Here is a 12,730-nt window from a genome sequence, read left to right on the forward strand (position 1 = left end):
AGCGGGTCACATTCCAGCCCAGCTGTGGTGGCCCGCAGAGCCGTGTGTGTTGTGTTGTGTCTGAGTCTGGGGCCCTCGCATAGCACACACCCCACCCGCCATCCACTGGCCTTGTGCGGCCCCTTTCATGTGCAGGAGGCCGGGGTGAAGGGGAAGAGGGGGAGGAGGAGGAGGAGGAGGAGGAGGGGGAGGAGGGGGGGGGGGGGTTAGCTGAGTCCTTCTGTTAGAAAAACTTTAGTCGCTCACATCTGTATTCTAGGGACATAATAGATAAAAAACCGAGAGGAAGAAGTGAAGTTAGCAGCCATCACATAGATCAACACTTCAGTTTCACAAAGCAAACAAGAATTCCGGAGGACTTCTGATTATTCATGAACACATCTTGAGTGGATCCTCATACAGAAGAGACTGAAAGTCTGTTGACACTTCAGTAAGTCTGAAGGATCAAACTGCAGCAGGGTCAAGTGCGATTCCAGTGAGGGCTGACTGATGTGGGAGCAGCAGGACACCTGCACCTGTCAGGACATACAAGAAGAAAACATAGAGACCCCGACCAGCAGCTGAATGTTTTCCCCCTTCCCCCTCCGTCCTGAGATCCCCTTCCCAAACCCCCTTCTGCAGCCCACTTCCTCGACCGTCTGCACACTTAGACTGACGGATAGCCAGCCTTGGGTGGCGACCCCTGACCCCTCTAATGAAAAAGAGGCCACCAAGGAAAAGACCACTTTCATTATGACTGTTGACAAGTGTTAAGTGACTGACTGAGCCCCAGACCGAGCTCAACACGGCCTCCTTGATGTTCCACACATCACAGCCGGCCGCTGATTTCTGCATCAAGTTCACTCGGAGACCACCAGCCAGGCGGCCGGCCAGACAGACAGACCAGAATAATAGGCCAGACAGCCACAGGTACAAGGAGGGCGGGGTTGGTCGAGGGGCACAGTGCCCTCAGTGACACCAAGAACTTCACAGTTTTTGAAGAGGCGATTTATTCTATTTTCAGATCACAGTTGCTGAAAACATCGTGCTGAACAAATCGATGTCGCTTCAACAAATTAAATCACTCAAACCTGGAATGGAAAAAAACATCTCATACAGTTTATTTCTCAGTGAGCAGTAACAATGAGATTTGCTTGTTTTCCCTACATGCCCCGCCCGCTTCTCTCTCCATCAAAGAAAGATTTGAAAGTGAATTTTAAAACTGATTTTTTTTTTTTAAATAAATCTTTCTTTCCAGGAAAATAATCTAGGTTAACTACGAGGAAAAGCCTCCAACTAGCACGCTTTTTAATCAACTACAGCCCCCAACAGCTATTGTCTGAAACATGTGAAATTAGTGCTTTGTGTGGCTTCCTGGCAACAAAGCTTCATTCACTTTGAGATGGCAGATTTGATCCCACTCTGCAGTCAAATTAATTCAGCAGGATAGGAAATGTTTTGACCGGAGGGAGGCTTGATCCCCGCAATACTTAGTGGCTAATCGGACCCAGACATACTCCATAATCATGGAAAAACGGTGACTGTGCAATCTTTGACATTTGTTTTATTTTTCTATTGCACTTGAATACAAGATAAACTGTACTGTCACTCCTCACACCGTCACAACAAGCGATAATATTGAGCCAAGATCATTACAGATGTTATTGCATGCTGGATGATTGAACTTTATATGTGTTTTAAAAGGAGATAAATCCAGTAAATTTGCCTGATGCTGAGTCAATATGAGGCCTGTGCTGGTTTATTATTGTCAAGATGCAAATTATCTCTTATTAGCATAGAGGCTGCAGGCATGATGTACATATAGGATTGAAAGTGTGTGGTTGTGGAGGTTTTGTTGGCAGACTGAAGGAACTTTATGCTGCATTTCAATTCATTCAGTCATACATAAAGTTGGCCACTAGATGGCAGCACATCACCTAACAAGGCAGTCAACATGAGCTAGGAAATGGAAACTACAGTGTCTTCAACATATTCATTATTTATATATTTTAAATATAAATATTCATAAATGATGATATGTTTTATGTGTTTGATCCACAAGTGTCATTTATTGTAGATTAGAAAAAAACACTTTTCTAAATAAATACACAAAGCTTAATATTAAAGGAGAGAACTTTCCATCCCAATCAGTGCAAAACTGAGAGTACAAGAAATATCATTTAACTACATCTGAAGTGAATCCCACATAAAAAGTGCATTCTTGTGATTGTTTCATATCACACGCACACACTCACACACTTACACATGCACACACTCACACACGCACAGAAAGTATGTGTCATCTGCCCCATGAATGGATCCACAAGCAGTCAAGCAGATGGCGGGGTAATTCGTGGCCCATGCACTCTGTGCTGGTACTTGCTGTGCACAGCCGTGCACGTGCATCACGAACACACACGCACAGACAGTGTCAACAGCATTTCTCTATAGAGCGCAGCTGCTCCGCGTGTAGACTAAAATTTGCCAGATGGTAAGGAATAGAGAGAGAGGACAGGAAAACAAAAAGCCATAAATTATCAAGATAAAATGTGGAATAGCAGCACTCTAAACTCACATAAATCCACGCTTGCACGTGGGTTTCACACGCGAGCGAGTGCAGGAGGTTAATAAGATGTTGCAGGTAGTGGATGAGTCAAATAGGAAAGAACATCAGCCTCACAGGTGGTACGTAATGTTGAAATTATACTTTGTTTTATATGTTTTTACAAAAATTCTCCCATTGACTGTCTCATAGACGTAAAGGACATGTTGAACTGCAGCTCTGTGTGTCCGTATACGTATGAAGAAAACAGATGAAAGTGTTTGAGGGAAGAGAAGGCGACCAAGAAAGGAGAGAGGACAGCGGGGGGGGCGACGGGAGCAAAGGCTATCGGGGTGATGGCTGAGATAAGCGAGCGGTGAAGGCAGAGAGGTCACCGCGGCATAAGGAGAGTGTAAATTGTCCAGAACATAAAACTGCTGTGGTGGACTCTGGGGGATTCTTTTTCCCGCTTATCTTTCAGCTTTCTAAAAATAGTGCCTGCTCAATGTTGGGGGAAACTAGGACACTGTTACCTCTAACATCTTTCTGGTATCTATCCCCACTTTATCACACCGAGACACATTGGAAGGAGCCTTTTCTTATGCACAATTGGGTTTTCTTTTTCCTTTCTTCGTTGTATTTATTGTTTAAATGACTTGGGACCTTATAACTGAAAAGGTTATTGTGCAGTGAAATGAAAGCTGCAATCTCAGCCGAGCGTATTTTACTGTGCCAATGAGGAAAGAGCAGAAATCATGCAGAAGATTCATTTAATGTCCATGGCCTCCCTTCAGTGTGATTAATAACCATGTTATTGAAGAGGAATAGTAATTTTCTCCATTAGATTACAGCCTTGTGCGATGCACAGAACAATCATGTGTCCTCTAATTATCAAATACAGAGAGGCTGGCGCACTAAATAAATCCAAACAGAATTGTATTTCCACCATTTGCAACCACGTTCACATATATTATGTTGTCATTTAGGAGAACGAATGCAGGAAACCGGTCGCAATTCAGTGAATGATGATATTATATAGGAGTGTAAATGTATATCTTGTAAATGTGTGAAACATAACCACTGCCAGCCATGACATGTGCGTAAGAATTCACCACCGCACATGCACGCAAAGCGCCCGCAATCACTGAAATAAGCAACACATGGAAGGTTTTTATTCCCCTCCAGACATTGCATTAAAGTAATGTAGTTACAAAAGAATTACAGAGGCATCTCTGTGTCGACAAGGTGAATACGTAAAAAAAGAGTGTCAGCTATCATCACACTCAGAAATTATTGATAGAAATATATATGGAAAAACAAAAACAGACACAGAGAGAGATAGTGAGGGAAAGAAGAGAGAGAGGATGGGAGTGGCCAGAGAAAGACACAGAGAGAGGGGGGGGCTGGGATGAAGAGATGTTTAGGACAAAATGTTCTGATCCCGAACCATCATCACAAAGAGTTACTGAGGGGTTTCACACTGCCTGTCCTCCGGGACGCCGGCCGCCGTCCTGATGTGTGACGCAGCACAGAGAGGAAACGGCCGCTGCGCTGTGGATGCAGCCGATCGGTCTCACGTTCAGCCGGAGGTGGAAGAGAGAGACGAGAAGCCTCTGGGAGACAGAGAAGGACGCCGGGGCTTTAAGTGGCTCTTTTATGATAGTTTGAATGGGACGACATAATGTTATCAGACAGAAGGACAGCACGGCACACAAGGCAGACGACCTCGTCATGTCAGATCCCTCACAGATGCTTACAAACGACCCGGCAGGGCTGAGCATGGCTCGAACTGGGGAGTAAAACGTATTCATTAGATTGAAGTGAGTCATCCCAGTCACACTCTTCTACACGACCTTCAGCCATCTTTTATCTCCGGGTTCGCAGCGTGCTGGAGCCGACCCCAACCCGACGAACCATCTCACGGAAAACACACTAAACAGTCACGCATCGTCACATGTGGGCAATTTAGAGTCACCAGTTGACCTTGAAATCAAATCAAAAACCACAGGAAGAACATGCAAACTTCAAAACCGAAAGGTTCCCAAGACTGGACTAAAATTGTGAGTTTTAACCTTTAATCCACAGATGTCATGTTGACCATGATGAAGCTGATCTGATGAAGGTTTTATAGGCTCTGCTAACAGAGGAAGCGATTTGGTTTGAATTCAAGCCAAGGATCATTCTGTGTGGAGTTTGCATGTTCTGCCCACGCATACGTGGGTTATGCCCGACTGTGGCTTCTCCCAAATGGGTGAAATCACTGAAATAATTGAAAAAAATGATGTGACTGTATTTTCTGCAAGTCATTTAACCAGTGTGGGCTTTTGTGGATCACGGAGCATAATCTGACCTCCAGCGTCGACTGGCCACTGTGATAAACTCTGACTAATACAAAACACACACACACACACACACACACACTCACACACACACACACACACACACACACACACGCTTATGCAAGTGTGTGCCCAGTGCACACAAAGCAAGCATGACGCAGCATCGTGTCCTGTTTTCACTGATAAATGAAGGCCCATCACACACAGGCACATGCCTACAGACAGTTTTCCCGCACGGCGGGGGACGGCGGGGGACGGCGGGAGAGCCCAAACTCCAGCTGTAATTAGGACTCACTAACAGGCATCATTATTACATCATTAATAAGATGCTGCATTTACACAATGTTGTACATGAGCTTAATCATGCATGCGGGGGAGATTCAGAGGCCGGTCTGTTTCTGTTACAGCAGGTCTTTTCCCCCCTCGACACACACTTCATGGCTGTGCAGTCACTGTGAATAGACCCTGTCCCTCTCTGCTCACGGCCCCGGCTGCTGGGGTGTCGGAGGGGGCCACGCGATGCAGGGCTCGGACGAAATGCTGTTGAGCTCTGCAGACACTGGAGGGAGTACTAGACTTGCGTCTCTCCGAGGAAACGACAGGCAGAGAAAGTTAGTTTGAAGACTTAGTTTGGTTTCCACTTTGAACCTTTCAGACTGACTTCAACACGCTGCATTTATCTTCAAGTGGAACTTTTATGGCTGATTAGATTCTATCACTGAGTCTATAGGTAATTAGATGTTTGCTATTTTAAAAAGTTGTAGATCTACACAGAAAGCAGAGCAGTGACACAGAGGGGTAATGGGAGTAATCCCACCTGAACGTGTGAAAGGAAGGAACAGGAAGTAAAAGGTTAAGGAAGGCAAAGAGACAGACAGTCACATGCGTGCACAGGGAGAACATGCAAGCTCTAACGGGCTGAACTTAAAACCAGAGACATAAATTCCTCACCAGGACAAAACCCACACAGGCTCAGGGAGAACATACAGTCTCCCCACTGACAGGCACGCGGCCCAGCTTGGACTGAAACGACTTTTTCTCACTATGAGGCGGGAGAGCAGCTGTGGACACTTCAAGGTTTGCCAATGCCACCGTATCCTACACTACCCTGCTTCCCAGAATACATTTCTCAATTGAATTTCTTGAGGTAAAATCAATCATCCGATTTTGTAATTTACTGTTACAATAAAAATAACAAATATCTTGCTATTGCAAAAAGTCATTTCTATTATATTATAAATATCATATATCTGTGCTTCCTTCTTATGGACACCATGCACCTGTGCCTGTTTATTACCATTTCAGCATTCGTAGCATGTGACTAATGTTGCCCCCCAACCTTACATAATACAGTCAGTCACTCGCCGACACCCCGATTTAACGTGGGGATACCGCAGGGCGCTTGAGAAATATGCATGTCAGATAGTTTCCTCAAAAAGTCATCGTCTCTTAAAGACCGCTCCGTGAATAGATGCCGTTTATGGCGCCGCACGCTTTACGATCCGAGGCTAATCAAATTGTGGCGATGAACAACTTTGTGACATTTCGGGTTATGCATGTTATAAAAAGTTCGGTTTTGACCTTGTTTGAAGAGCAGCATTACGTAAGCGTCAGCCACTTGAAATGGAAGTAAACGGCCGGGCCTGTCGGAGATGGGGAGCAAGATAGAAGTTGCAGCTGAACTATTTTCGGATTGCAGTCAGGTTTCTTTGCCCCTATAGTTTGCGCCGGAGTGCCATGAAAGAGCGGGGACATTATTCTCTGCTTTTATCATTTGCTGGGGAAAACCTCCGAGTGCTGAATGGCAGGAAAGCCATAAACCTGCTTCCTTCTGCCATATTACCATATGAGTCAGAATTATTTCTCCCAGCCGCAGACCGGAGGACTTGTTTGAACATAAAAGTGGCTCTGTGGAGGAAGCTGGCCTCCTCGGTTGAATAATTTGTCGTCTCAGATGTGTTTAGAGAAAGGGACGATTGGTAATCGCGACATAAAAAAGAAGGATGAATGAGGTTTTCCTCCTCAAAACGGCTCTTTCTCCACGCAGCATGGCTGTTTGCTCTCTCCCATACAGGTATGTGTGTTGACTGTTTGGAAAACAGCCCTAAGCTGGCTCCAGCTGAAATCCTCACGTGCAGCTCGCCTCTAATCAAGGCTTGTGTGTGTTTGTTAGTGGTGTGTGTGTGTGTGTGTGTGCGCAACGCTTTCGCCCTGAGCGGCTTAGGCAGCGTGACAGTAGTGTATTAAACGTCCACGTCACATGACGCTTGATCTCTGACCTCGAACGCTGTCGATCACAAGTGAGAAAAGGACCCGAGCTCAGACAGCCGCTATTGTGCGAGACTCTGAGGAGGTTTGTGAGGAGAATGAGGAATTGAATGACGAAATGGGACGATTAGGGAGCGCGGCGGGTCCCGGGTTGAAGCGGACAGTTATTAATGATTTCCCAAAGAGGACGGCACCTGTCAAATGGCCAATAATGGGCTGCTTGCATCAAGTGGAGCGGGCAGGAGAGAGAGAGAGAGAGAGATCACATCCAAAGTTTGCCCGAGGATGTCATTATGCTCATGCGTTACCATGACAACTGCAGCTCCAGTTGGAGCAGTCGGGGGGGAAAAAAAGTTTCTCTATTAATTCATAAAGAGATGAGAAATCCTGCAGCATTTATTTTCTACTTCGCTTTCCTCCAATCGTCAAGCTGTCCAATCTGCCTGTGAGACGCAGTGACTTTCAGCCGGTGTTTACACGCTTCTCTCACTCCGCTCTCATCAAAAAATAAAGACCACTTCACGGTTATATTGCACATTTTACAATCATTTCACTTTAATATGGTCAGAGGCCTCCCTGCTCTCACAGGAAGAGCTTACCTCAGCCTTCTTTAGTAAATACGCTGTCCTACGCCATGAAATATCTCTCCATCATCCAACGCTGTGAGTCATTACCTCATAACACGATTGACGCTCTCGCCTTGAGAACAGGTTGCGCGTACCCTCTGATGTGTACAGTTGCCAGGCAATGTGATTTTGTCCTTGGTGGTCCCTGAACCATTCTTCCATATGGTGTTGTTTTTTTTTTTTTTTTTCCTCTGGTTGTAATATCTTTTCTGATGTTTGTGCCGAGCCTAAATCATCTTCCCGAGCTGCCGTTCGGTTCCACCTCCAGCTACAGACATCGCTTTCCACGTGCCAGAGCAATCACATTCATTTACCTAGCTGTGGAATGGGGGCAGTTCCGGGTTGTAAAATGGCCAAAAGGAGTAAAAAGACAGACGTAGGAATGTGTTGTTGCAGAGGTTTAGTCTTACGATACATTTGTTTCTTTGGGTGTGCTCGTGATTTGTGTGAAACGCTTAAGAGGTGCACAGCAGCAGATGGCGCGTGCTTCTCTCTGCCGGAGCTTCCACTTCTCACTGTGTCGAACCGACACACAAACAAACACAAACATGCACATCCATGTAGCCATCACTTCAGGGAGCAGGCCAACCCCCCCCCCCCCCAATAATCCCAACCTTAAATCAAAAGAGCGGAAGAGGGCTTTCATGTATCTACCAAATACGGTCCCAAAATGTGACTTTGTGTGCAGATTTGTCTCAATAAAAATGCACGACACAAGTACACACTGCAAAACACATGCACTTGGAGAGTGTACGATTATCCCCCTTGAAGGCTCATCTGCTCAGGATATTGCAGTGGGACAGAGCAGGAGCTGAGAATATTTGAGCAGCTTTTCTGTTTGCAGCGATGCCTTTCATGTGTGAAAATACAAATATGTTGGGAAATGTGTTGCTTCCAGCTGACGGGAAGGGAGACTTCCTTGTTGGAATCATGTCGGACATGCATGACCTCTTTAAAGGCAAATTTTACTGTTTGCTTTGCCTTTTCTTTCTGAATATCAAACTTCTGTTCAAATGCTTTGTACTTGTTATTCACTATGATTATGATAATTATTTTTTTCATTTATACATGCATACATACATACACAGTATATATAATATAGACTTTAAAGCTATAGTGCGTAACTTCGGTCGCCCTCTAGCGGAATTCTGCGTTCTTACAACAATAAAGCCGGCGCTTCCACATGACGTACACCCCGGTGTTCCCCCTCCTCCCCCCCTCCCCCTCTCCCCCCAATCTGCCACTGATTCGCGTTTCCACAGCGCCAATCACCGTTGGAAACGGTTTTTATTGTGTGTGAATAAGGACAGCTGGTGAAAAAAAGACGGACTCTTCCGAAGAGGTAATTATTGTTTTTTTTTTGTTTTTTTAGCCACAGAAACGCAAATAGCTTATTACAAACGGGAGACAAGGTGCCTGCTAATTTGTACCTGACAAGTTTGCCTTCTCCGTCGGTCACTTTCCTTCTCCCAACCGTCCAGGCTTTTTTTCTGGTGGTATGATCCACTCCAGGACTCTTTCTCGGTCGTTTCTTTGGATTATCCGCCATGCCGCTTCCTCATTCTGCCTGAGCTGAGCCTGTTGCTATGAGATGCTCTGCGCGTCCTCCCCCTCCCTTCTTGTTGTGACGTAAAATGCGTAATTTCCTGCTCGCCAGCGCGGGAATGTCGCCGGTCGACACGCAAAGCAAGAAATATATATATTGAAAAATCCCGCGACATGTTAGAGGAGCCGATCGGCTTAATCTGCATTTTGTCATCTCCACTAGTAGTGGCTTGGCTAAAACAGACGTTCATAGACATTTAAAAGTTACGCACTATAGCTTTAATGGAGATGCTTGAGTTTGCATGCAGTATAGTCATAAATACTCAAAATCCTATCATGTATTGATAACTTTGATCAGTGCGAGATCTGCAAAAACTTCAGAGAGCCTCTTGTATAACCAAGTATTTCTAGTTTAAGAGGAGTATTTGGTCCTCTATAACTTCTTTCAGCACTTAAAAATGTGATAATTTGATATTGAAATACAGCAAGTATTGCAATAATTCAAATAAGTTTAGAAACATCATCTGGTTCAATCATATTTGATATGAACATTATCGCACCACGTGTGAAACCAATAAACAGAGTCACATCATAACCTTCAGTAAGTTATGCTTATATAATGTATCTGCATAATGCATATTGACAAACACTTATATCGGGACCAGTTTTATAGCTTGTCATGTGATCATTCCCACAACTGCCACCAGATGTCTCAGTAAATGTAAATATGAACCCATTTAAGATCCCAGGAAGGAGGGTGGCATTTTTAAAAAAAACTTTGCTGCTGTAATTATTCACTTGATTATATTAGGAATATTTTTTTTTTTTTTTTTTTTTGCCCTTGTGTGAGGCTCCCAGTGACAGGTGCTCAGAGTATTATTGGACCGAAGCGTCAGTCTGTCGGAGGAGGAGGAGCCAGTCTGTCTCTTGGAGTATTCTTAAATTGAAAGGGAAAAGTGGAGGGGACCCCACATCTCCACGCGGCACAAATACGCAAACACGCTTGTTACGTAAGCAGGAAAATGCGTACAAGTATGTGCTTGAGGATTTCCATAAACGCACTGGAAGGATGCAAGGACACACACACACATGCACACACACATACACACACACACTTTGACACACAGGACCAAGAGCCTTCACCTTAACCTGCCTTTCACATGTAACAAATTCACCTTTGACACACATAGTCATGTAAACAAACCAGACACGTACGCGCTGTGCTCTCCTGTATATATTTCTGTGTCCAGGCCTTCCCTCCGAGCGTGCCTCCAACAAACAACATTTATTGTCATGCCCACCTGACCCCGGTGAATTCCTGGCATCAGAACGATCCCGCTGCACTATTTGCAGGAGGATGGCTGCAGTAAGTCAGCACAGGCTGTTAATAGCTCCACTCCATCAATAAGTTATGACCGGCCTCCTACAGCAAATCATCCAGGCCAGGTTAGATTATATCCTATACAGTCTGCTGGAAAAAGAACCACTTGGACACTTTTTTTTAAACACAAAAGATATCCTTTCGATCACCACATAACGTTTCATTTTTGCCATTTGTTTAATACAAGTTCCATAAAAAAAAGTGTATTGAACAGCATTATTTCTATCAATTTTAATTCGCTTGGAGGAAACAGAGGAAATTCAGAGTAATTGCAACTGAACATATGAAGAGTTAACACATTTCACATGCACTGTTTCACAGGGTTTACCTGTTTCAAAACTCCAAAAAGTCAAATTTTTGGGTCATTTTCCCCTGGATGTTGAACATTTGTTTGTCAGGAGCAGAACAGGTCCGATCGCCTTCTCCGCTTTGAAGTTTTCTCCTGTAGCATATTTCAAACAAAACACAAAGCGAACCCGCAGTGCATACTTTACCTGTACATGCAAAAGCACATGCATCATAAACAAACACGGATTCACGAGCCAGGAAATGTGTTTCCCCTCCAGCAACGCAAGCGGGCAGCCTCCAGTCGCATGATGCGGAGCTGGAAATAATAAAGCACAGATGCAGTGGGTGTTGGAGGCTGCATTGTTTTCCTGTCGGTCGCAGCAGCAGCGGATAGGGCGTAAGGTGGGACCCTTTCCTGCTGATCAATACGACTTGTTAAAGCCTCTCTCTCTCTCTCTCTCTCTGATTCATTGCAATGCAGCACAGAGTGCTCCACACACGGCCTTGACAAAGGCTGCTTGTACTCTCGCAGACCTTGGGCGAGGGGCCTTTGTGGCAGAAGTCTGTGACCTCACTTATTCCTTTGATCGCTCGGACACATCTCCACAATCCTCACACAACCCAAAAGGAAACGGACAAATAGGTGGACATCCACCGCGAGGTCGCGTTGTCATTCCTCATCGTAAATTTTAAACATCCGCACCCTTTTGGCACTATCGCACCAACATATCGGGACGCTCACGCACACACAAGCTCCCTGTGCCCCAGGCCGGCCTTTCACAATGCTAATGGTCTCGGTGCTTTGAAAGCAACGGAGCAATAAACACAATGCCGGCCCACACGGCATGTGAGCGAGTCGGCTGCGAGTTGTCGCTCTGAATGGACCCGTGTGTTGCGAAGGAGCCAAGCTTTGTCACGGCCGTCCGCACAGCCAGCTTCCAGAAAGGGCTGCGCTTCAATATGGTTTTGTAAGGACGCAGCCACCAGGGGTTCAAAGAGCACAGAGTGAGAACAATTGGCAGCACGTTGACTTTTACCTTTGATTAGTGAGTGATAGTAATCTCTAGAGTGATCTCGAGTGAGCGCACCTGTGAAAGAAAAAAAGGAAATACCGCCTGCAGCAAACAGACCGCAGACTGCTGAAATGTTGACAATGTGTTATTTTGTGAACTTTGATGAACTGCAACAGTAGGTCAAAGGTTGAGTTAAAGGTCAAATACCTTTAGGTCCAAGTGGGTCTTTGACACATAGCATAGCTTTTTAAATACAAGTTAAAGCCACCCTTTTCAAGGTTCAAGGACTTTACGCACACATTTTCACAGATCAGATCAGTTCACATTCTGAGGTTTTTCTTGGACTCACTGCGTATAAAAATATTGTTTCATGAGCCGTCTCCTCATTCTTGCCCTTCTTTTGATGTTTACATGTCAATCTCTCCAAGCCTGAACTGAACTTTCCTGCAGCTTTCTTGCAGTTACATAATAATTCACTTCTCCTCACTGCTTGTCACTGCCTCTGCGGTCTGGCTTGCTAAGTGACATTTCTCAAAGACATTTCAGGTTCAGGCTTCTGTGACTGAGGAACTGAATGACTACTAAACTAAGTAATTGCCAACCACTTAAAATAAAATGTATAATATTTTTTTTTACTATTTTACTACATGCAAAATCAGAGCAAATGTTTTTATGCATCATTGAGCGGATCCATGTTTGGACTTCTCAGTGACACTTGAATCAGTACTGAAGGTGCAGAATATTACAGA

The sequence above is a fragment of the Salarias fasciatus genome, chromosome 4, assembly GCF_902148845.1.
Source record: "Salarias fasciatus chromosome 4, fSalaFa1.1, whole genome shotgun sequence".
Lineage (NCBI taxonomy): Eukaryota > Metazoa > Chordata > Actinopteri > Blenniiformes > Blenniidae > Salarias > Salarias fasciatus.